At 43.9% G+C, this 22,805-nt stretch overlaps 1 protein-coding gene and 1 long non-coding RNA gene across 14 annotated transcripts in view; one reads left to right on the forward strand and one right to left on the reverse strand.

The window, feature by feature from the left end:
* Nucleotides 1-13,802, forward strand: part of LOC141083020 (uncharacterized) — a 169,510-nt gene extending 155,708 nt beyond the window's left edge. Inside the window, exons 2-3 of one of the 2 annotated variants that reach the window (XR_012230625.1) lie at nucleotides 2,944-3,052; nucleotides 12,888-13,802. This is a non-coding gene — a long non-coding RNA (uncharacterized lncRNA). The remainder of the gene's footprint in view (nucleotides 1-2,943; nucleotides 3,053-12,887) is intronic. The other variant, XR_012230626.1, reaches the window with a different exon arrangement.
* Nucleotides 1-22,805, reverse strand: part of LOC141082965 (enoyl-CoA hydratase EchA19-like) — a 112,966-nt gene that overhangs the window by 58,898 nt on the left and 31,263 nt on the right. The gene's annotated exons all lie outside the window — the stretch shown is intronic.

The raw sequence follows: 22,805 nt of genomic DNA on the forward strand, positions 1-22,805 counted from the left end.
AGTTCCACTAACCTTTTATGCAAGCTTGAAGGTGGTTGTGCGCAAAAAAAAAGTCATAAATAAAGTATATATACATTTGTGATACCAATTTGGTTATGCAATTAAACCTATATAGAAGTGTATAGTTATAAACCTGAAATTTTAGTTTCAGAAAAAATAGATTACATTTGTACAAGTCTTTTGTAGAGTAAAAACACAGGACTTGTTACAATATTTTTAGTGTCTTCATTAAGAGAAATCCAACAGATCGGTGTATACTGAAGACACTGGAAATAGTGTCCTCATGACATACCCACTTGTTGGTAACAGCTAAGAGGCAGGAAGGAAGTGTGGTGAAGAATGAAAGGAATACGGTGAACTCTGCCCGGCATCAGTGGCTCCTAAAACATGGCCAGAATAGCTGGCCACACGTCTAATGTATTCCTCCCATTTACAATAACAGAGTAGTCTTGTCTAGTAGGGGGCTGATACTCTCCAGGGATATGGAAGTTTATTTTGGCCAAACCCTTGGTAACCAAATGTGCATAAATAGAATGATGTGTCCTCGTAGATGAACCACATGCTCTGAAGTCAACAAGTGTGCTTATGAAAACAAAGCAAAACATTTTTGGATCAGATCTAAACATAATTTCCTTGTTTTTACCTTTGTGACCAACTTCCCCTTGCACATGAAAGTTAAGGAGAACTATAAAGAAGAGTGAAGACAGCATCTTCCTCTGTCAAACTCCTCACATGCCAAGGTCCCTAATGACAGTGGCATCTGAAGAATTAATCCCTTCATGGTGGAGCCCTGTTTCATTTTTGCACTTCTGTTTTTCGCTCCCCTCCTTCCCAGAGCCATAACTTTTTTATTTTTTGTCTGTATGGCCATGTGAGAAATTGTTTTTTTGCGGGACGAGTTGTACTTTTGAACATCACCATTGGTTTTACCATATTATGTACTCGAAAATGGGAAAAAAAAAATCCAAGAGCGGTAAAATTGCAAAAAGTGCAATTCCACAACTGTTTTTTTAAATTTTTTTTCCATGTTCACCAAATGATAAAACTGAGCTGTCATTTTCCAAGCGTCTCCATTTTTCAGTATCTGGGGCTAGGTAAGGGCTTATTTTTGTGTGCCGAGCTGACGTTTTTAATTATACCATTTTGGTGTGTATTTGATCTTTTAATCGCCCGTTATTGCATTTTAATGCAATGTTGTGGCGACCAAAAAAATATAATTCTGGGGTTTTGACTCATTTTTTTCAGCTACTGTTTACCAATCAGATTAATTCTTTTTATAGCTTGATAGATCGGACGATTCTGAACACGGTGATACCAAATATGTCTATGTTTGATTTTTTTTTAATTGTTTTATTTTGAATGAGGCAAAAGGGGGTGATATGAACTTTTGTATATTTTTTAATATTTTGTGAAACTTTTTTTTTTTACTTTTTGTATGCTTCAATAGTCTCCATGGGAGACTAGAAGCTGCAGTTGTCCGATCACCTCTGCTACACACAGGCGATGATCAGATTGCCTGTGTGTAGCAGAAATGCTCACTTGCTGTAAGTGCCGACCACTGGGCGGCGCTCATAGCAATCCAGCTATGACAACCATAGAGGTCTGCTGGAGACCATTGGTTGTCATGCCAACTCATAAGTGATCCGCGATCACGTTAAGGGGTGACCGATTGGCAGGATTTCGGTGCGCTTACGGTAAGCGCTAGTTAAATGCCACTGTCAAAGATTGACAGTGGCATTTAACAGGTTAACAGCAGCGGGTGGATCGCAATTCCACCCGCGGCTGATAGAGGCACATGTCAGCTGTTCACAACAGCTGAGACCGGAACCATGCTGTGGAGACACGGGGGTTCAGCGGGTGCCCTAGTCTGCTAGCTGAAATCACATGGACCAGGGCTTATCCCACTGAACGCCCGCTCTCCTTTTACCACCAGCATAATATTCCTCAGACAACACAGGTTAAAAGGTAAAACAGTGTGGCAATACTTTATTGAACCACAAAACAGACAAATAAGACAGAAGAGTCCCAAGCAAAATACCAAAGATGGTGCAAAATTACAGTGTTCTCTCGTATAAAATATTCCAGGAAATTGTAAACTGAAATGTGCACATATATTCCCCGTAAAAAACTTGATTCTTTATTAGTAAATTTCTAAAAAACACTAACCCAGTGAAAAAGGTATATACCCAGATATACCAAAGATATACCTTAGCCTCACAGATACTCTACAATAAGCCTATGATGATCCCTACCTGACTGTGGAGGTTGGCACACTAAAAAAACAATTTTTTGGTGACCCCACTCAGCGTAGGCACTTACCTAGTGCACCCTACCATAAAACATGGGAAAACAATATATAATAGGGCAGAGATGAAGAGAGTCTTTAAACTAACAGGGTATCTGGTAGGTCATACCAAAAAAACCTGGTTCATAATAATCACTCCATTCATATATTCCAAAGGTTCAAAACAACTGACCTGATAGATTATAATATAGTAAATAAAGAGGCACATGCCCTCAATCATGGCAGTATAATAACCAGACTAGTATTGCAAACAGACATATAACATTAGCACAATCCCAATTGTTGGTTGTTCAAAAATAATAATAATAATAATAAATTTGGGGCACAAATTAGTGTGGCTCACTTGTTTCCAATACCAGATATAGCCTAAATACCATGCCCACAGAACAATAGACCAATCATGGGTGCATAAAAAAGTCTAACAATGGTAATAGCAACACCATTCAGTTAATGCAAAACAGGCAATACACTGAAATCAATGTGAAGCCTTCCGGGCATAGACCGCGCTGGAAAATACCGGCGCATGTGCAGTAGCGATTATATGCTTCGCCCACATTTGGGCAAAGCATACTGCGCAGGCGCCGATGGCCTTTACAATGCACAAGCGCGGAAACCAACGTTATCTCTGCTATTCACAGATGAAGATTACGTGCAGCAAGCCGAGGAGGGGGGGAAAGAAGGCAACTAAGCTACGCCTATCGGAACAGACCGCAGCGATTTGCGTACATCCCCAACAACATAAAATAGGTATTTATGCCTCAAAGGTGCGGGGTCGGGGGAGTCAAAAGCCTTAATAGAATCCTTACGGGACGCGCAATTGGGTGATATCTTTACATGATATCACGAAATATGGGTGACAGATTCCTTTTAAGTGCTGCGGAATATGTTGGCGATATAGAAACAAAATTATTATGAAAAAAATATTCCCCACAAACTGCATTTAACTACTGCACTCAATTTATTACTGTATATATTTTAGCAGTCAGAGTCGGTACATTTTATACCAACTCCACAGCCCTGCTCCCACTAGCCACGCTCTCAGTAAGGCAGCAGTCACACTTATCATATAAAAAAAAAAAAATCTGTACGATTTTGACGGCTGAGAATCGCATGCGATTTCCTCACATCTAGTAACAGTGTGACATCCGTATGCCATCCGTATGCAATGTGATTTTAACATGAGCTTTTAAATACAGCAGTTCTCTATGTAAAAAATCATGTTAAAATCGCATTGTAAAACACAACTGTAAACATCGTTTTAATATCAAATATTCTTCAAAACATATATATATATATATATATATATATTTACATATACAGTGCCTTGCGAAAGTATTTGGCCCCCTGCAACTTTTCATCCTTTTCCCACATATCATGCTTCAAACATAAAGATACCAAATATAAATTTTTGGTGAATAATCAGCAACAAGTGGGGCACAATTGTGAAGTTGAACGAAATGTATTGGTTATTTTACAATTTTTGTGGAAAGCCAAAAACTGAAAAGTGGGGCGTGCAATATTCTTCGGCCCCTTTAACTTAATACTTTGTTGCGCCACCTTTTGCTGCGATTACAGCTGCAAGTCACTTGGGGTATGTCTCTGTCAGTTTTGTACATCGAGAGACTGAAATTCTTGCCATTCTTCCTTGGCAAACAGCTCGAGCTCAGTGAGGCTTGATGGATATGGTTTGTGAACAGCAGTTTTCAGCTCGTTCCACAGATTCTCGATTGGATTCTGGTCTGGACTTTGACTTGGCCATTCTAACACCTGGGTACGTTTATTTGTGAACCATCCCATTGTAGACTTTGCTTTATGTTTTGGATCATGGTCTTGTTGGAAGACAAATCTCCATCCCAGTCTCAGGTCTTTTGCAGACTCCAACAGGTTTTCTTAAAGAATGGTCCTGTATTTCTTCCCATCAATTTTAACCATCTTCCCTGTGCCTGCTGAAGAAAAGCAGGTCCAAACCATGAAGCTGCCACCACAAAGTTTGACAGTGGGGATGGTGTGTTCAGCTGTGTTGCCTTTACGCCATACATATCATTTGGCATCATTGCCAAAATGTTCGATTTTGGTTTCATCTGACCAGAGCACCTTCTTCCACATGTTTGGTGTGTCTCCCAGGTGGCTTGTTTCAAACTAAACAACACTTTTTAGGGATATTCTTTGAGAAATGGCTTTCTTCTTGCCACTCTTCCATAAAGGCCAGATTTGTGCAGTGTACGACTGATTGTTGTCCTATGGACAGACTGTCCCACCTCAGCTGTAGATCTCTGCAAGTTCATCCAGAGTGATCATGGGCCTCTTGGCTGCATCTCTGATCAGTGTTCTTCTTGTTTGAGATGAAAGTTTAGAGGGACATCCGGGTCTTGGTAGATTTGCAGTGGTATGATACTCCTTCCATTTCAATATCATCGCTTGCACAGGGCTCCTTGGGATGTTTAAGTTTTGGAAATCATTTTGTATCCAAAACCAGCTTTAAACTCCACAACAGTATCACGGACCTGCCTGTTGTGTTCCTTGGTCTTCATGACACTCTCTGTGCATCAAACAAAACCCTGAGACTATCACAGAGCAGGTGCATTTAAGGTACTGTCACACTTAGCGATGTACCAGCGATCCCGACCAGCGATATGACGCGGTCAGGATCGCTGGTGCATCGCTAAGTGGTTGCTAGTGAGCTGCCACACAGGCAGATCTCACCAGCGACATCGCTGGGGACGGGGGTCGCTACTTACCTGTCATACCAGGCGATCCTGCGTCCTCCCGCCCGGCTCCACGCATCGCTCGTCGTCACAGCAGGAAGCGCCGCAGGAAGTCGACGACGAGAAACAGTCCTGGACGTTCTCGCGCGATCAGCGATAACCAGCGGGGGAGCGGGTTGTAGGTAAGTATCACACACAGCGATATCGCTAGCAATATCGCTATAATGTCACAAGTTAAACGCGATATTGCTAGCGATATCGCTTATGTGACAGTACCTTTATACGGAGACTTGATTACACACAGGTGGATTATATATTATATTTATCATCATTAGTAATTTAGGACAACATTGGATCATTCAGAGATCCAAAATGAACTTCTGGAGTGAGTTTACTGCACCGAAAGTAAAGGGGCCGAACAATATTGCACGCCCCACTTTTCAGTTTTTGAATTTCCACAAAAATTTAAAATAACCAATACATTTCGTTCAACTTCACAATTGTGTCCCGCTTGTTGATTCTTCACCAAAAATGTACATTTGGTATCTTTATGTTTGAAGCATGATATGTGGGAAAAGGTTGAAAAGTTCTAGGGGGCCAAATACTTTCGCAAGGCACTGTATGTATGTGTATATATTATATATTATACTAGCTGAAGAGCTTGGCGCTGCCCGGGCATAGTAACTAACTGTGGTTAGTTATAGAAAATTATAATTATCCTCCATCCCATAGTCCCGTGCCCATATACCCATCATACATATCCTCCATCCCATAGTCCGGTGCCCATATACTCATCACACATCCTCCATTCCATAGTCAACCATTATGACATCATAATGAGCGGCGGCATGGCTTGCAACCTTTGATGACATCAGCGTCGCCATGGCAACCATTGTGACATCATAATGAGGGGCGGGGCTTGACGCGCACACACTGCTTCCCCAGTATGCAAATAGGGGCATTGTGACATCACAATGAGGGGCGGGGCTTGACGCGCACACACTTTTCCCCCCAGTATGTAGATAGGGGCAAAATTGTTTGGTGAATTGGAACGCGCGGGGTTAAAATTTCGCCTCACAACATAGCTTAGGACGCTCTCAGGGTCCAGACGTGTGACTGTGCCAAATTTTGTGGCTGTAGCTGCGACGGTGCGGATGCCTATCCCGGACATACACACATACACACACACATACATACATACATACACACATACATACACACTTTGAGCTTTATATATTAGATTATATATATATACACACACACACACACACACACACACAGTTAGGTCCATATATATTTGGACAGAGACAACATTTTTCTAATTTTGGTTCTAGACATTTCCACATTGAATTTTAAACAAAACAATTCAGATGCAGTTGAAGTTCAGACTTTCAGCTTTCATTTGAGGGTATCCACATTAATGTTGGATGAAGGGTTTAGGAGATTCAGCTCCATAACATGTGCCACCCTGTTTTTAAAGGGACCAAAAGTAATTGGGCAGATTAAATAATTATAAATAAAATGTTCATTTCTAGTACTTGGTTGAAAACCCTTTATTGGCAATGACTGCCTGAAGTCTTGAACTCATGGACATCACCTGTGTTTCCTCCTTTTTGATGCTCAGCCAAGCCTTCACTGCGGTGGTTTTCAGTTGCTGCTTGTTTGTGGGCCTTTCTGTCTGAAGTTTAGTCTTTAACAAGTGAAATGCATGCTTAATTGGGTTGAGATTGTGACGAGCGTCAGCTTACGCTGAGTCGTTTTTCTTTGAATGAGTGGACCCTCTGGGCCGTGGCACCCACCCACCTAGGGCGAGCTGACCTAGTGAGGAACCACCCCCTATACAGGGAGTGTCAGGGGCAAGATCAAGGGGGTGAGCCACCACGGCTGCTTGACCAGACGGCTGGCTCAGGAAGCAAGACGAGAAAAGGCATTATTCAAGTAAACTTCATTCAGGAACACTTCAGGGTACAACAGGTGCAAAGGTGAACACACAAAGAACACAAAGCAAGATGCGTGCAAGGGCACGCCGAGGTCCAAGGCATGAGGAACTCTTCAAGGTAAAACAGGTGCAAAACATGAACACACAGAATCCATATAACAAGGTGCATGCCAGGGCACGCCAAAGTCCAAGGCAGGGTGCGAGGAATCGGACTCCGGAAGACTGGCAAGGGCTGACAGGGTCCAGGCATCAGAGTGTAGACATCTGGCTCCATACCTCCTGCAGCAGTCAGCTGGCTTCAGGAATCCGGCAGACAAACTAGGAGACAAAACAGGGTGCGTGCAAGGAGACACACCAGGATCAGATTCACAGAATGGAGACCTGCGCATGCCGAGGGGCATGCCAGGGACGGGTACAAGGACGGAGGCCTGCGCGTACGAGGGCACGCCAGGGAGGAGCACAAGGACGGTGGCCTGCTCGTGCGAGGGCACGCCAGAGACGGGTTCAATGGCATCGGAATCCGGGGTGCTCGCATTGACCGAAAGGGTCCAGGAATCAGACTACGGACATCAGCTCCGGACATCAGGCAGCAGTCATCTAGGTCCGGACCTCTGGCAGCGGTCGGCAGGTTACGGAATCCGGCAGGCAAGCTAGGGTTCAGAGCAGAGCAAAAGAGGCAAAAGGCTTTGTGCAAGAGTAGCACGAAAAGGCACAGTGCGAGAACCAGCGTGCGTACAAGGGAGCACGGAAACCACGGCTGGGGCACTGGCAGGTGGTACCGACGGTGGCATAAGCAGGTGGGCACGACTAGAGGCGGCACCGCTGCGGCTCACGCAGCCGGTAACCACTATAGCACTGGACGGGGGCACGGCTGAGGCACACAGGCGAGCACGGCTAGAAGCGGCACGGCTGAGGCACACCAGACAGGCACAGGCGACCAGGCACGTGCACGGAGCCACAAGGCAGGGCTAGGCAAAGATACAGGACAGAGACGCATGCAGACAGCATTGGCAAAGCCTAGTACGAAAAGTGCAAGAGCGCACGGAGTATCAGAGACAAGGCATAGAGTAGTAGACAGGATCCTGTGCATGCAAAGGACATGCCAGGGGCAAAGTACAAGGCGAGGCCTGCGCGTACCGAGGGGTACGCCAGGGACAGAGCACAGAACGAATGCCTGCACGTGTAGACAGACACGTCAGGGACAGGGACAGAGTCTAGCAGCGGAGCGTAGGCCGAAGCCCAGAGCCAGGTCAAGGGAGAACCTTGGGACTAGACAGGGTACAGAGCGGAGGCCTGCACGTGTAGGGAGACAAGCCAGGGACAGGATACAGAACGGAGGCCTACACGTGTAGGGAGACACGCCAGGGACAGGGTACAGAACGGACATAACAAGAAGACGTAGCGAGGACAAACAGAGCACGGAGGACAACACGAAACAAAGCACAAGACAAGAGACGGAATACGAGCACGGAGCGTGTGCAGAGACGCATGACAGAGCAGAGTGCAAGGGCAAAGAATAGAGGGAGCAACCCCACAGACCAAGCAGCCATGCAGAGAAGCAACACAATACTCAGGCCCTGAGCATAGGAAGGGGCGGTCTGATATAGGGCATAGCACCACCACGTCCGGGTCAGGACCAGGGAAGAGTTTCCAGTTCAGATCTTCTAGGATCACAGAGCGCAGTTACATGATCAGGATTCCAGACATGCAGGGATGATTGCAGAACCGGACAGTGCAGGATCCTAGGAAAGGTCACATGATCAGGGTTTCAGACATGCAGAGACGAATGCAGAACCAGCCTATGCTAGAACATAGGAAGGACACATGATCAGGGATTCTAGACATGATGAGATGACCACAGAAGGCAGAGCAGAAACGCAGGCATCCTGCAGCTCAACAGACATGAGGTGAGTGTGCACACTGCTCTAGGGAACATGCAGGATAGCAGACACGAGATGCGCGTGCACACCGCTCCAGGGGTTCTTGAGGCAAAACAGACAAGGCAGACATGGCGGACATGACAGAGATCAGGTGACTGACTTGGCCATTCAAGAATATTCCACTTCTTTGCTTTAATAAACTCCTGGGTGGCTTTGGCTTTATGTTTTGGGTCATTGTCCATCTGTAGTATGAAACGACGACCAATCACTTTGGCTGGATTTGAGCACACAGTATGGCTCTGAATACCTCAGAATTCATTCGGCTGCTTCTGTCCTGTGTCACATCATCAATAAACACTAGTGACCCAGTGCCACTGGCAGCCATGCATACCCAGGCCATCACACTGCCTCCGCCGTGTTTTACAGATGATGTGGATGTTTTGGATCATGAGCTGTACCATGCCTTCGCCACACTTTTCTCTTTCCAACATTCTGGTAGCAAAGTCCAGTCTAGCCTTCTGACTCTTGATGCTTATGAGTGGCTTGCACCGTGCAGTGAACCCTCTGTATTTACTTTCATGCAGTCTTCTCTTTATGGTAGATTTGGATATTGATACGCCTACCTCCTGTAGAGTGTTGTTCACTTGGTTGGCTGTTGTGAAGGGGTTTCTCTTCACCATGGAGATTATTCTGCGATCATCCTCCACTGTTGTCTTCCGTGGGCGCCCAGGTCTTTTTGCATTGATGAGTTCACCAGTGCTTTCTTTCTTCCTCAGGATGTACCAAACTGTAGATTTTGCCACTCCTAATGTTGTAGCAATTTCTCAGATGGGTTTTTTTCTGTTTTTGCAGCTTAAGGATGGCTTGCTTCACCTGCATGGAGAGCTCCTTAGACCACCATGTTTCCTTCACAGCAAAACCTTCCAAATGCAAGTGTGGTAATGGCAGGTACGAGGGATGCAGTGACAAGACGCGATATGGATTGAACTTTAGGTAGTAACTTTTATGGATTGATGCCGGTAGGGCTATCCTAAGCAACCACACAAAATAACAGAAATTGTCCTCGCATGGACCCAATACAAGCAAACACTGGTTACAAGAACACGACTACTCCGGCAAAGGCCGGTCACCATAGGGCCGCGGTATGGCCGACTACGGGTCCTTAGTTATGTAGTATCATTTATCCATCCTGACATCCCACGGAGTCCTGGACGATGGTGCTTCGGCGTTGCAGCTGTTGGGCCCAGCTGATGAGGATCTGGCGTAGTATTCGGGCGTTCCGACGCCCAGGCGAAGCAGGGGCACAACAGGCCCTAGAAGGGTTCTTTGGCGGAATGTCCCCGAGCTGGAGTGAGGTGGCAGCGGCCGCGGGTGACTGCGGGCAGGCCGCAGCCGCGAGCTGGAGTGAGGCGGCAGCGGGTGACTGCGGGCAGGCCGCAGCCGCGAGCTGGAGCGAGGCGACAGTGGCCACAGGTGACTGCGGGCAGGCCGCAGCCGTGAGCTGGAGGCGGCAACGGCCGCGGGCTGGAGTGAAGCAGCGATCTTCTGTCGGTCGCCTCTCTGCAGTCCACCGTGAGCCTCCCTCCTGTCGCTGTCCTCCTTTCTGGTTTCTGCTCGTGCCTCTCGCTCCCTGGCGCTCCCACGGTCTCCTGCTTCTTCTCTTCCGTTCTGCTGACTCACTCTGACTGGCGTCCTCCGCCCCTTTTATATAGGCTCTGCCCCCCAACCATTCTGTCAGTCTCAGCGGTCCGTCCCCTAACTCTGCTCCCCGGCTCCCCGGAAACAGACCCCCTAGGAACTTAGATGACGGTCCCCTTGGTTCCGGCCCGGACATTCGGTGGGGGCCCTTCCTCCTACACAAGCACCACACCTCAAATCAACTCCAGGCCTTTTATCTGCTTAATTGAGAATGACATAACGAAGGGATTGCCCACACCTGTCCATGAAATAGCCTTGGAGTCAATTGTCCAATTACTTTTGGTCCCTTTGTTTTGTTTAAAATTCATTGTGGTAATGTCTAGAACCAAAATTAGAAAAATGTTGCCTCTATCCAAATATATATGGACCTAACTGTATAGCAGAAAATAGCGCGGGAGCCCACAGCAGTTTTTCCGTTAATACATTCTTTTAGTAAATATATACAGGTCTCAAATTTTACACACACATACTAACAGGATTAGACACTGACATATATAAATCTAACTGTTCTGCATGGGTTTACTGTATGTAAACCATGTCTCCTATCCTGTCGGGTTCTGCAATGATTTTACAGAAGCCAAGAAATGAATTATCGGCTATTCTGCTCTTTCTCTATGAAATATAAATATAATATATATATGTGTGTGTGTCACTGATATATATATATATATATACACACACATACACACACCTATACTATGTGTATATGTCTATTCTATTGTAAGCTGTCAGTGCGATTTTACTGTACACCACACTGAATTGCCGGCTTTTCAAAGGACACCGATGCGTATTTCTCGCAAGTCACACTGATGGTCCGTGTGGCGTGCGAGTTTTTCTCGCACCCATAGATTTGCATTGGCGAGTGATGGGAGCTGCCCCATAGATTAACATTGGTCCGAGTGCTATGTGATTTTTTTCTCACATAGCACTCGTCCGTATTTCTCTCTAGTGTGACTCCTGCCTAAGGTAAGGCCTCCTTCACACATCAGCGTTTTAGAATCAGTCACAATCCGTCAAAGTGTTGAAAAAACGGATCCTGTGCAGACTGAAAAAAACTGATGCACCGGATCCGTTTTTTTTACGGATCCGTCGAAGCAGCAGTTGCAGTAATTTTAAAGGAACAAAATTCTGTAGAGAGATTTTTTTTTTGTGCCAGAATGGCTGTGGGGGTTAAATTAAAGGAAGAGAAATTGTTCCGGGCATGCTCAGCTTGAAAAACGTAATTTAGCAACGGATTCCGTCTTTTGACGGACAGCGACGGATCCTGCGCCCACAGGCTTCCATTGTAGCCAATGACGGACGGCGCTGGATCCGTCGCTGTCTGACTTTTTGACGTAGACAAAAAACGTCACTTTGTGCGTTGTCTCTGGCCGATGGTCAAAGAATTTAAGACGGATCCGTCAAACTACGGATGAAACGGACGGCCATCTGTCACAATCCGTCGCTAATACAAGTCTATGAGAAAAAAACGGATCCAGTGGCATCATTCACTGGATCCGTTTTTTTTTTAAAAAAGACGGATTGTGACTGATGGCAAAAAACTGATGTGTGAAAAAGGCCTAAGGCAGCTTGACAGCTATTAACCTGCAGATATATCCAATATCAACAGGTTAACCCTCTGTCAGATACAGCTGGTCTGACAGGAACAGCTCAATTAGTTTGGTTTATTTCTCCTCTCCAAATTATCAGAAAATTTCCCCTCTCCCGGTTATTTTGTATCTTTTCATGCTTTGAAACCTGATCTCAGTTTTAGGCTAAGTGCACACGTTGCAGAAATTTTCTGCTCAAAAACCTGAATCCCTTCCCAGAAACCGCACCTATTTTTCCGCTTGCGTTTTTTGCGCGGTTTTGATGCGTTTTTGATGCGTTTTTTTTCCGCAGTGGTTTAAAACCACATGGAAGAGGCCTAAAACGGGGAAAATCCGCAAAATTAATGAGCATGCTGCGCTTTTTACCGTGATGCGGTTTTTTCGTGGTAAAAAAACGCATCAATGTGCACAAAAAGTGCAAAATGCATAGAAATGACCGTGCAGCTTATTTTTAGCGGTTTTATAGCGAAAACCGCGGTAAAAACCGCTAAAAAAAACGCTGTGTGTGAACACAGCCTTACAGCAGACCCGCTGAACAGCAGTTCTGACCTTTGTGGATTTTCAGACTCACTGTGCCTGAACTCATCTCACATTTAAAGATTAGTATTTCCTCTTTTTAGTCATCGCAATTATTTATTTAGCTTGTTATATGGATGAATAATGTAAAGCTTGTGGAAAAACCGTAAATAGGGTTTTCTTAGGAAGAAAAAAAAAAAAAAAAAAAGAGGGTGGCCTCTAAGCATCTAACATGTACTTTCTCACTCGCTTTAGATTCTCTGCTGAAACGGCCAGTAAAATATATGATTTATCTAACCCCCTTCATGTTGAAGAAATGAGGAATCTGCTGTTAAATGATGATGATGATGAGGGAGATCTCACAATGAGCGAAGATTTAGGAGAAGACATTTCATCCCAAGATGAGGTGAAAAAAAATGTAAAAGTGATCCAGAAACAGAGCAGGCTGGTGTAGGATGGTAAGGAGACTGATACAGATGAACAAGATACAGATAACACTTATTATTTGGGCAAAGATAAAAAGACACAAGTTTAGCAAGAAGCCACTTACACCAAAACACCAAGCGCTGGCCAATGGTTATCTTGCTTGTGATGTTGACAGTGGATGATATCAATTCACAAATGATTTATCTCGGCAATCAACTGGAACCACTGCATAGAAGAATTTACCTGACAACATTGGCTAATGAACCGGTGAGTGGAGAGCTATGCCGAAGAAGTCTGAAGAAGAGTGGAAATCCCTTTAGCCTGCAGGTCCAACTGAAAAGATTTCATCTGAAAGATGATCGAGAAAAATCACCAACTCTCCCACCTCCCAAAAGACATAGATGATGTACCGCCTGCACTGTGGAGACTGGTGGCAGAAGAATGTCCAATTATGAATGCAAAAAATGTCACAACACGATCTGCTTGTCCCATGCAAATATGATCTGCCTGCCTCGCTTCTCTACATGTAACTGTGTTTCTTCTGCTGAACATGTATCCTCGGAATCTGAGCGAATAGTAATCAAGCAGCATCTACGCGCATTAATATTAAGTTTTGTCGCTAATTTTAATGTTTAATAATAGTTATGTCATGAAAACTGGAGGCTATGTGGCATTAGTTAAGAAATTTGGTACTTTTTGTTTTGATATGTGTATGGTTATTAAATGCTTTTTTTTGGCATCTGATTTTGTGTACTGTCTTTTAATACATCCCTATGAAGGTCACTGATTACTTTTAGAGTTCTGAAATTGAGACAATTAGATATTATAGGTGGCTTTATAACCAGTGCCTGTCAGACGCACTGCACCTGAACTTGGGAGTGCTCCTGACGGAGACATGTTTGGAGACATTTCAAGTTCCCTTTAATGACTAAGAATTCCACTTAGCGTCAGAATGGGGGACTTCTGTTATGATGAGTCACCGAAGGAGGAAAAAACAAAATACCAGCTAAGTCCAGAAAAACCAGAGAGGTTGGCAGCTATCGGATTGCAGACCCCTGGACCTATCCACAACAACTAGCAGTAGCCGTGGGGGGTTCCTACGGTGCCCTAGACCCCTCGATCACAGCCGGAGAACTAAATAGCCTAAAGACAGAAAGGGGAAACTAAACTGCCCCAGAGCAGACCCCAAAGCAATAGGCAGCCCCCAACATATAATGACGGTGAAGCAAGATGAAAACACTAACACAGATAGAAAGATAGGTTGAGCAAATGATGGGGCCCAAGCTCACTACATAGGACAGGATAGGAAAGCTGCTGTCTGCCATCCGCAAAAACCCTATCAAAATGAGCCAACCAACTGATAGGAAAAACAAGCCCTGAAGTCGCTAGGCTTCAAAAGACTATATCAGCACTCAGGTATATTCTGAAGACAGAGCAAAAGATCAGAGACAAAAATGGAATTCAGCTCTCCCCCGGCCGGGGATGGCAGAACTCCCAAAAAACAAGGCAAAACAAAAACAAAACTGAAGAGTGCAAAGCAGAGCAGAAAAACTTAGCTTTGAGATGCAGGAATCAGACTGGTCTCCAAGAATCCAGCAGGAAAGTCACCAGCCAGGAAGAAGGGCGTCGGCAGCCTTATATCCAGTCCTCAATTCCAGCCACCCAGTCATCAACTAGCTTCCTAGGTGTTTGATAATCAGCCTCACTACCTTCCTTCACCAGAGGAGGGAGTTCATCAGACCTCAATGGTGAAGGGAAAAATGAACTCACAACAGACTTCGGTCCTCCACTTCAATGAAGTGGCAGTCAAGCATGCACATTTTAACTATTTATTCTCGGTCAGGCTGCATTAAATAACTGGGCAATTTTATACTTCGCCATCTCTAACAGTCACATAGAAAATAAAAGAAGATGTGGTACGTATGCTTGACAGCGTTCAATTCAAATTAGGGATAAAAATCCCCCATTTTAGCCACCTGTGGTTGTCCAAGTAGTCAGACCACCACCGATACATGAAATTCCAGTAAAACAAAATGATGTTTAATAAGGCTGCAAGTCCTGACCTGACTGAGTCTAGTGACCTGAGCAAGACCTGTGTTAGTACTACACTTGTGAAAGTGGATTTTATCTAAAAATATATAAGTTTACCTCTGCAATTTTACATACGAAAATTAATATTTCAACTATGTTTGTACTCTCAGACTGCAATTAATAGTAAGATTATGCAGGATTTGGACTGGCTCCTGCTCAGTTAATCAGCCAATGCAATATAAAATTGCTTAATTGTATGTTTTCAAAACAATAAGAAAATCTGAAACCAAACGAAAGATTAGCATTCCCCAATCAATTCATAGTAGAGGGCTCAATGACGCCATTCAACACCTGCCATAGTGATGCAGTGCACAGGGGGAAAACACAACCCCTGCAGTGATCTGGGCTTCATGCTCAGAGTGTAGAGCTATATGGCTCGGTACTGTGCAGACATCCAATATTCGAAAGCAACTAGGACATGTAACATCTTAGCTATGCGGTTCCTCCCTTTTCTTAATTTTAAAAAGTGTTAATTGTAAGTGTTTGAGTCTTTGCCAGATCAGATACAAGAGACGAAGGCAATATAAATCTGGTAGATCCATTTCACATTGTTTAATTAGACCACCATGAGCAGCAATGAGATCACATTAAACTAGCTGTTGCACAAGTCGAGATAAATTTGCAGTTTAAAAATTAATAGATATTGTTAGAGCGGAGCTTCAAATCACAATAACAATGTTGTATGGTTTATATTGCAAAACTATCAGTCCGCCCTAAAAAAAAACCAAACTCTTTCCAATGAATATTTCAACAGTATGTTAGGCGTCGGGTTCCTGTCTCTGCACAGCAGGAATCCCGAGCCTTGCCGTCTGTGGTCTCCTATTCCTCTCCGGCCGAGGTGGAGCCTGCTAAGCAAAGACGTTGCTCTCGGCGTCTTGCTCTAATCAGGGTTCAGCTATTGTAACCTGCAATAGCCAGCAGCAAGCCGTTCCTGGGACTAAGTCCTTCTTTCAGTCCACTGAGCATGCCCATGGGAGGTCCTCTCATTGGAGGTCTGAGGTCACATGCTCAGGTCCTACTGCTGCTCCCATTGGACCACTAGGAAGGTCCCGGAAGGACGCTGCTATAAAGGAGTTGCATGGCCGCACGGCCATGCGCTAGTATAGACTCATACTGTTGTTGGTATGTGTGATGGTGGATGCATGTATCTGGTGAATAACTCATTAAATTACCCCCTCCTTTGATACGCATGAGTTAGGGTATTTGAGTCAGCGCCATCAGGTGGCTATGTTTCCGCCACCGTGCTCCTAGCACTCGCACACTAGCGTCCGATGGTGTCGCCCACTGCTGGGCACTATCGAACCGCGGCAAGTGACAGCGGCACTGTGCACTCTTGCACGCGTTAGCTATTAGTGACTCTTGCTGGCACCGCAGTTGCGGCGCCGAGCACTAGCGGTCTAGAGGGACTCCAGTCCTGCGGTCCAAAGGCCGAGTCCTGTGACCTTATGCTATGCGCTCCTGCTGCCAAGTCCTGTGGTGTTAACAGGCTCTGGCATTTCTTTCAGCGGCTCTGTGGAGTAACAGAGTTTGCCCCAGTGCACACCGGGTCAGTGGTTATCCCGCTGGTGTCCACTTACTACTCCGCCATTACTAAGCAGCAGTTTTCCATCTCGGACCCCGGGTTGCGATCGCACTTCCTTATATTTTATATTTAGTGCGATCCGCAACCCTAACACAGTAGGTTTCTAAATATTAAAATTTTGGGTGCTTTTAGTCTGTGATTCGTATGTCTTTTAAGTGATCTGTACTACGGGGTAGTAATTCATTTTTGGTGTCTAAAATCAGCTGTCTCAAGTATGGGGGTTGAATTCATTATTGGAGGTCTGAAGGTTACATTAATTTGGTGTTCAGGGACATACATTTGGAAACTCATGCAGCTTGTATTGTAAAATCTTGTGATAAATCCTCTTCAAAGACTTGTCCATGATAAGAGATCACCATTTTTTTATTACTTACTGCAATTTTAAAACTCTAGCAGAATATAATACAAGTGGTCAAATCATCACAAACTCAAGTTCCTTTGAAGTTTTAAAAAAGAAAAAAAAAGTTTGAATCCCCTCCTTTTCACAATTTCAAAATGAAGATAAAGGAAATCTGTCAGTAGGATCAAGCCTGCTAAACTGTCTTATTCCAGAGAAAGCCACATTTTTCTGTTCAGTGCCATGGGCAGGACACAGATCTGTATAAGAATCTGAATCTGGGTTTCATTTTAAATAAAAGGTGGTGTTAGCAGTGTGATGTGTCAAATTTGTGTCTGAATGCAGTTCATGATAGTTCTGCTGGTGTGCTGAGCTGTAAAGTGTCTGGAGTGACTGTTTAGCAATCCAACCAAGACCAGGGTGTGCTCGGGCTTCATCCATGTGTCTCTTGTCCAGAGCAAATACCTGGCTATTTAACCAGCTCTCTGTTGACATGCTGCTGCCAGGGCTGTGGAGTCGGTAAGCCAAACCTGCAACTCCGACTCCTCAATTTCCCTTACACCGACTCCGACTCCGACTCCACGACTCCCACACATATTGCTTATATTTAAGTGAAAAATTTATTGTAGTACAATGTGAACATCAGACATTTAATCATTTTTATGATACAATAATCAAGATATTTAGATAGAACATAATATATATTTATTGGAATACAACTTTAGAAGGCAAAAAACTGTAATAAATTGTAAATATGTAATACACTATGTAATATTGATTACATATATATAATATATTTAACACTATGTAATAAACTATGTAAGTGGCAAAAAAAAGTTTTCAACAAAAACATACTAAATAACGTATGAAAATGTGGACGTAAGGGGGTTTGATAATTTTATATTTGTTAAAGTTTATTTTTGCTTCTATTCAGGCTTAGGTGATAAGCATGTTTAAATATGTTCTTTGCAACAATTCAATGCAATGTTTATAACTTGTAATATGCAACTTCATTACAAAATCAATAAAAATGATGTTTAAAAAAAAAAACCAAAAAAAACATACTATATAACATTTGTGCAGTCTATGAACTTGCTCTAAGAAATAGAATTGCCTCCATCAGATCCTTCTTCATAGATGACCTCAAATCTGACCTAATAATTTTAAGGCTAGAGAACAACCTCTCTACACTAACTTGGGTTTGAGGCAAATCCGTAACCACATGGGCAACATCTTTAACAATGTCAGGGTGTAAAGGAATTGCCTCATGCAGTCAGTTTTGATGAACGTTTGAATTTTTCTATTTCTTTGAGCGCAAGTAAAACATTTTGCTGAAATATGGTCAATCTGCTTGCTATAGGAGACGGAGAGAAATCTTTTTCCTTGCGGAAACGCTTTGCCTGCTCCATGTCATCCAAATACTTGTCAAAGTCAAACTCCTCATCTGATGAGGATGAAGATATGGCAGCAGTAGCACTGTCAGGACCCAAGTCCTCTTGTGCCTGGCAGTTCTCCTGTAGGCCACTCATCCTAACTGCTACCTCAGTCAGAGCTTCTTTTCCTTTAGTAAGCTGTTGATCATCAAGCAGTATACGATGACTTGGGTCCACATAAACAGCTGCCAGAAAAAATTTATTTTCCAGTAGCTGTGTCGCTCTCCGTTTCATTGAAGCAGAAATGCCATCTGCGATTAAACCTCCTCTTTGGGACAGACAAAATAGCAAGTTCTTTCACTCCCTTATGAAAATGCCAGGAGATAAATCCTCAGCTTGTAATTTTTTAGTCACGGTAAATGGGTGATTAAGCAATTCTTTCAATTCAGCCACCTGTGTCCATTGACCTTCATTTAGGGTTACCTGAGGGTTTGCCATATCTATAAGAAATGGTTTTAGTTCAAGCAATCGCTCAATCATTAAAAAAGTGCTGCCCCACCGAGTGGCTTGATCGGCAATTGCCTCTTTCCCAGCACGTCTCTTCAAGATGGAATCAATTTTAGGGGTTTTGTCGGCAATAACCAATTTCCTCACTTTTCCAATCAGATTTCCAGCATGTCCCTCTTGCAGACTATCTCTTATTGTCAGATGCAGCATGTGCACAACTTTCTCACTTTCTCCAGCTCGGGGCCCAGGAATCGGATCCTGTGCAGGGCAGGCACCCCTTCACCTCCTCTCTCTGGTGAAGACGGCAGAAGACAGGACAGAGGAGGGGAGATTGCCCCCTGCAGTCTGGAGCCGGTGCAGGACGGGAGCACTGCAGCATACAAGTGAGTTTTGATAGGTGCGTTCCTCTGCTTCTAGGGGGGGCAGCTGCCCCCTGCCCCTCACTGGCTGTGGCCATGATTCACACACAGCGTTTTTGAGGGTCCATTTTTTTGCAGTAAAATGCAGTGTCTCTGGGCATACCAGCAAAGTCATTGGGTTTCAAGATATGACATTCAGACACATTGTTTTGTGAGGATCCGTTTTTGGACTGAATGAGCATGTCAGTTTGTGTGGTGTTTTTCTAATCTGCTTTTGGTATTGAAAACATTATCTACTAGCTCCAAAACCTTTCCGGTGATGCGGTTTTTTAAAAAGCTGATCTGCTTTTGCAGCTGAAAAACGTATCCTCAAAAAACGCAGCAAAAACACTGTGTGTGAATGTAGCCTTAGATCAGGAATAGAACAGACATTTATAGGACATTTCATAACTTTCCCAAATTCCTATGAAAAAATATTCAGCACATTCTGCATTGAACTACTGTACCCAAATTATTCTATATTTTAGGAGTCGGTCCATTTTATACCGACTCCACCAAAATGAGCACCGACTCCGACTCCACAGCCCTGGCTGCTGCTATGCAGGTAGATGCAAGCTCCAGCAGATGGCAATAGAGTGGAGGACTGCACACAGCAAGAGCAGCCCTGCAGCGCAGCAGTGAGGCAACCAGCAGGTGGCAGCAGAAGAGTCAAACAAGCTGGGTCGATATTATTGTGAACATGTATTCCCTTAAAACTTTACATTTAATGATATATATTAAAAAGAGCACCTGTTCCCGTGAAAAAAATGGAACAAAATCTACACTAATTAACAATAATAGAAGACCATAGAGAAAAGCCCTACAAAAGGACTACGATAACCTGTCTTAACACCTTCCTTGCTGTAGAGGTTGGCACCCTAGAAGAAACGATTTTTTGGCGCCCCCACTCAACGTAGACTTACCCTATCTTCCCTATCTCACCCTAGATAAAAAGGTGGGAAAACAATTATTAGATAGGAAGGGGATGAAGGAAGAGGAAGGAAGGTAGACACAAAAAAACCTTATTTGTAGAGAAAGATAATGAGAAAATCTAAAATATATGCACGTAGAGAACTAGCATACAAAAGGCTAAACGGCCTATAGATGCTAAATAGCAAATAACACCCCAACATACATGGACCACATTGCACAATGAAAAGACGTGATCATAATAGGAAAACACTAAATGTACATAGCCGAAAAAAAAGATAAACTAACATCTCCAAGTGGCCCACAAAAGAGGTACACAATAGAGATAGCCAAGTAATCCTTATGACCCCATGCAGTAATTAACATATGCCTAAACCAGTGCTAATAATAGCAATGCCCTATAAATTAGAGACCAATACAGGTAAACCTATTAAGCATCCAGTAAAGACACCACATGGTGGTTACTTATCATAAAAAGACGCCTCAACGCTTTTCCCCGGTGTAACGGTTCATCAGGAGGCCTGAATATTTAGTACCACAGATATTAGATGAAGTTCATGATGCCCCAAATACCATGATGAAAAAGGCAGTAGCGCAGTACCAAAAAAATAAACAAACACAGAGCCAGAAACAAGCCAAATGAGTCAGTACCAGTCAGGAACAGATATGCCAAAGACAAGAGACAAATAGCAAGTCAGGGTTCAAGACAAGTCAAATACCAGAGAGTCCAAAACATGAAAGGTGGAACATAGAGTCGGGACGGGAAGAGGGGAACAAACAGATATGGGCTAAGTCAGCAACAGCAGAAGGACAAATCAGGGTATACACGGAGTCAGCTACTCACACCATAGAAAACAAAAAGCAAAAAACACAAATATCCTAAACTAAAAAGTAAAAAATATACTGCAAATAATGCATAAAGGTAATGTGTTTTTTACTCACACCGTAGGCAGAAACTATAACTGACACCGCCTGCAGGATGCAGTGAAGAGAAATAGCCAGCCTGAAGCCAGAAGGAGGCAGAGAAAAGTTAACCCTTGACATGATTAGACCGGGAAAGAGACAGGACACAAAACCCTGCCTGGATCATGACATCTGTCTTTGAATGTTGCCAATTGTAGTTTTGCTCATGAGGCGAGTGCTTGTTCTGTGCTCCTTGCCTGGTATTGTGATCTTTGCTGCTTGACCTAGTATTTGTCTTGACCATCCACTTGCCTAGCCCTTTTGTCGTGATCTGCTACCTTCTTGGAATATTTACCGTATGTGACTGTGTACTCATCTCACACCTTTGTCTATGACATACTCTTGGCTTTTGATTTCGGACCTCTTGACTACCCAGCCTCACAGGCTGCTCTCTGCACATCTGCATGTTACTCTCAGCTTCCATCTCACAGGCAGACAAGGATGCAATATTGGTACTGTAACAGTGACCAGGGTGATAGCTGTAGGCGAATGTCATGAGTTTGACACACAACAGACAAAGCAAGAGTTCTGGATGCGTGTGTTTGCTGGCAGTGTTGGTACCTTCACCTTCAGGTCAGTCCCGCTTCACTCCACACCAGGTTCATTAGACTTCAGGACACCAGGCACATTCATAAAAACAAGGCACTCTTTGCTTGGCAACACACTTAGGTAAACAAGGCAGCAAATTACATGCGGCTGGTACATAAGCAGAGCAAATCAGATGAACCTACATCTTCCTGATGCAGAGACAGATGAATCAATATATTACGCTGTGAACCCTGCACCAAAACAGCGGCATGTAATCCATTAACGAGGACCTCCCTTAGAGCTGCGTCCCTTAAATGTCTCCTCAGCTGGGCAAGACTCTTCTCTACAGGACCTCCCACATCTGGCCAACACTGGACTCACTTCTTCACTTAATTCTCCCACAAATAGGCTTCACCCACTTGCCCACCCACTGATCTTGATCTCAGTCGCCTCTACAGTTCCTTAATGATGCTTACAGCTTTGTGCCTCTCAGCTCACTTAACACAAATTCTGTTCTTTAGCTCCTCATTACAGACTCCACTAACTACTTCCTGTTCCTGAAACTACCCAGATATTCCCAATGCCCCTACCCACCAAGGACATACTTCTAGTTAACTCTCACACACCTGTCTGTCTCTGTTCTATGGTTGCTTGGCAAAAAATTAACCTTTCATTTAGTTCTATACAAGAGTGAAAAGGAAAGACAGTGACATCTTGTGACAGTTAGTACTACAGCCCACAGGGAAATTAACAGTTGTTACCGCAAGAAAACATATCAGGAGCAAAACATTATTCATATCTTACAGATTCTATACCACAGTAGCATTGATGTCTTCAGGGAGGAACACAGCAGCTGGTCCACCTCCTTACAGTACGATACATACAGTAGAGTTGTGAGATCTGCAGCAAATGTGTTTGTAAGAAGACAAAGCTCATTTCTCCTGTTCTGTTACAGGTCTCACACTGGTAATGAACCATTTTATTAAAAAATAATCTCTTAAGGCAGATTCTCAAGTAGATCAGTGTTCTGCCCATAGC

Source organism: Dendrobates tinctorius, unplaced genomic scaffold (assembly GCF_039654945.1).
Source record: "Dendrobates tinctorius isolate UK_male_01 unplaced genomic scaffold, ASM3965494v1 ptg000004l, whole genome shotgun sequence".
NCBI lineage: Eukaryota > Metazoa > Chordata > Amphibia > Anura > Dendrobatidae > Dendrobates > Dendrobates tinctorius.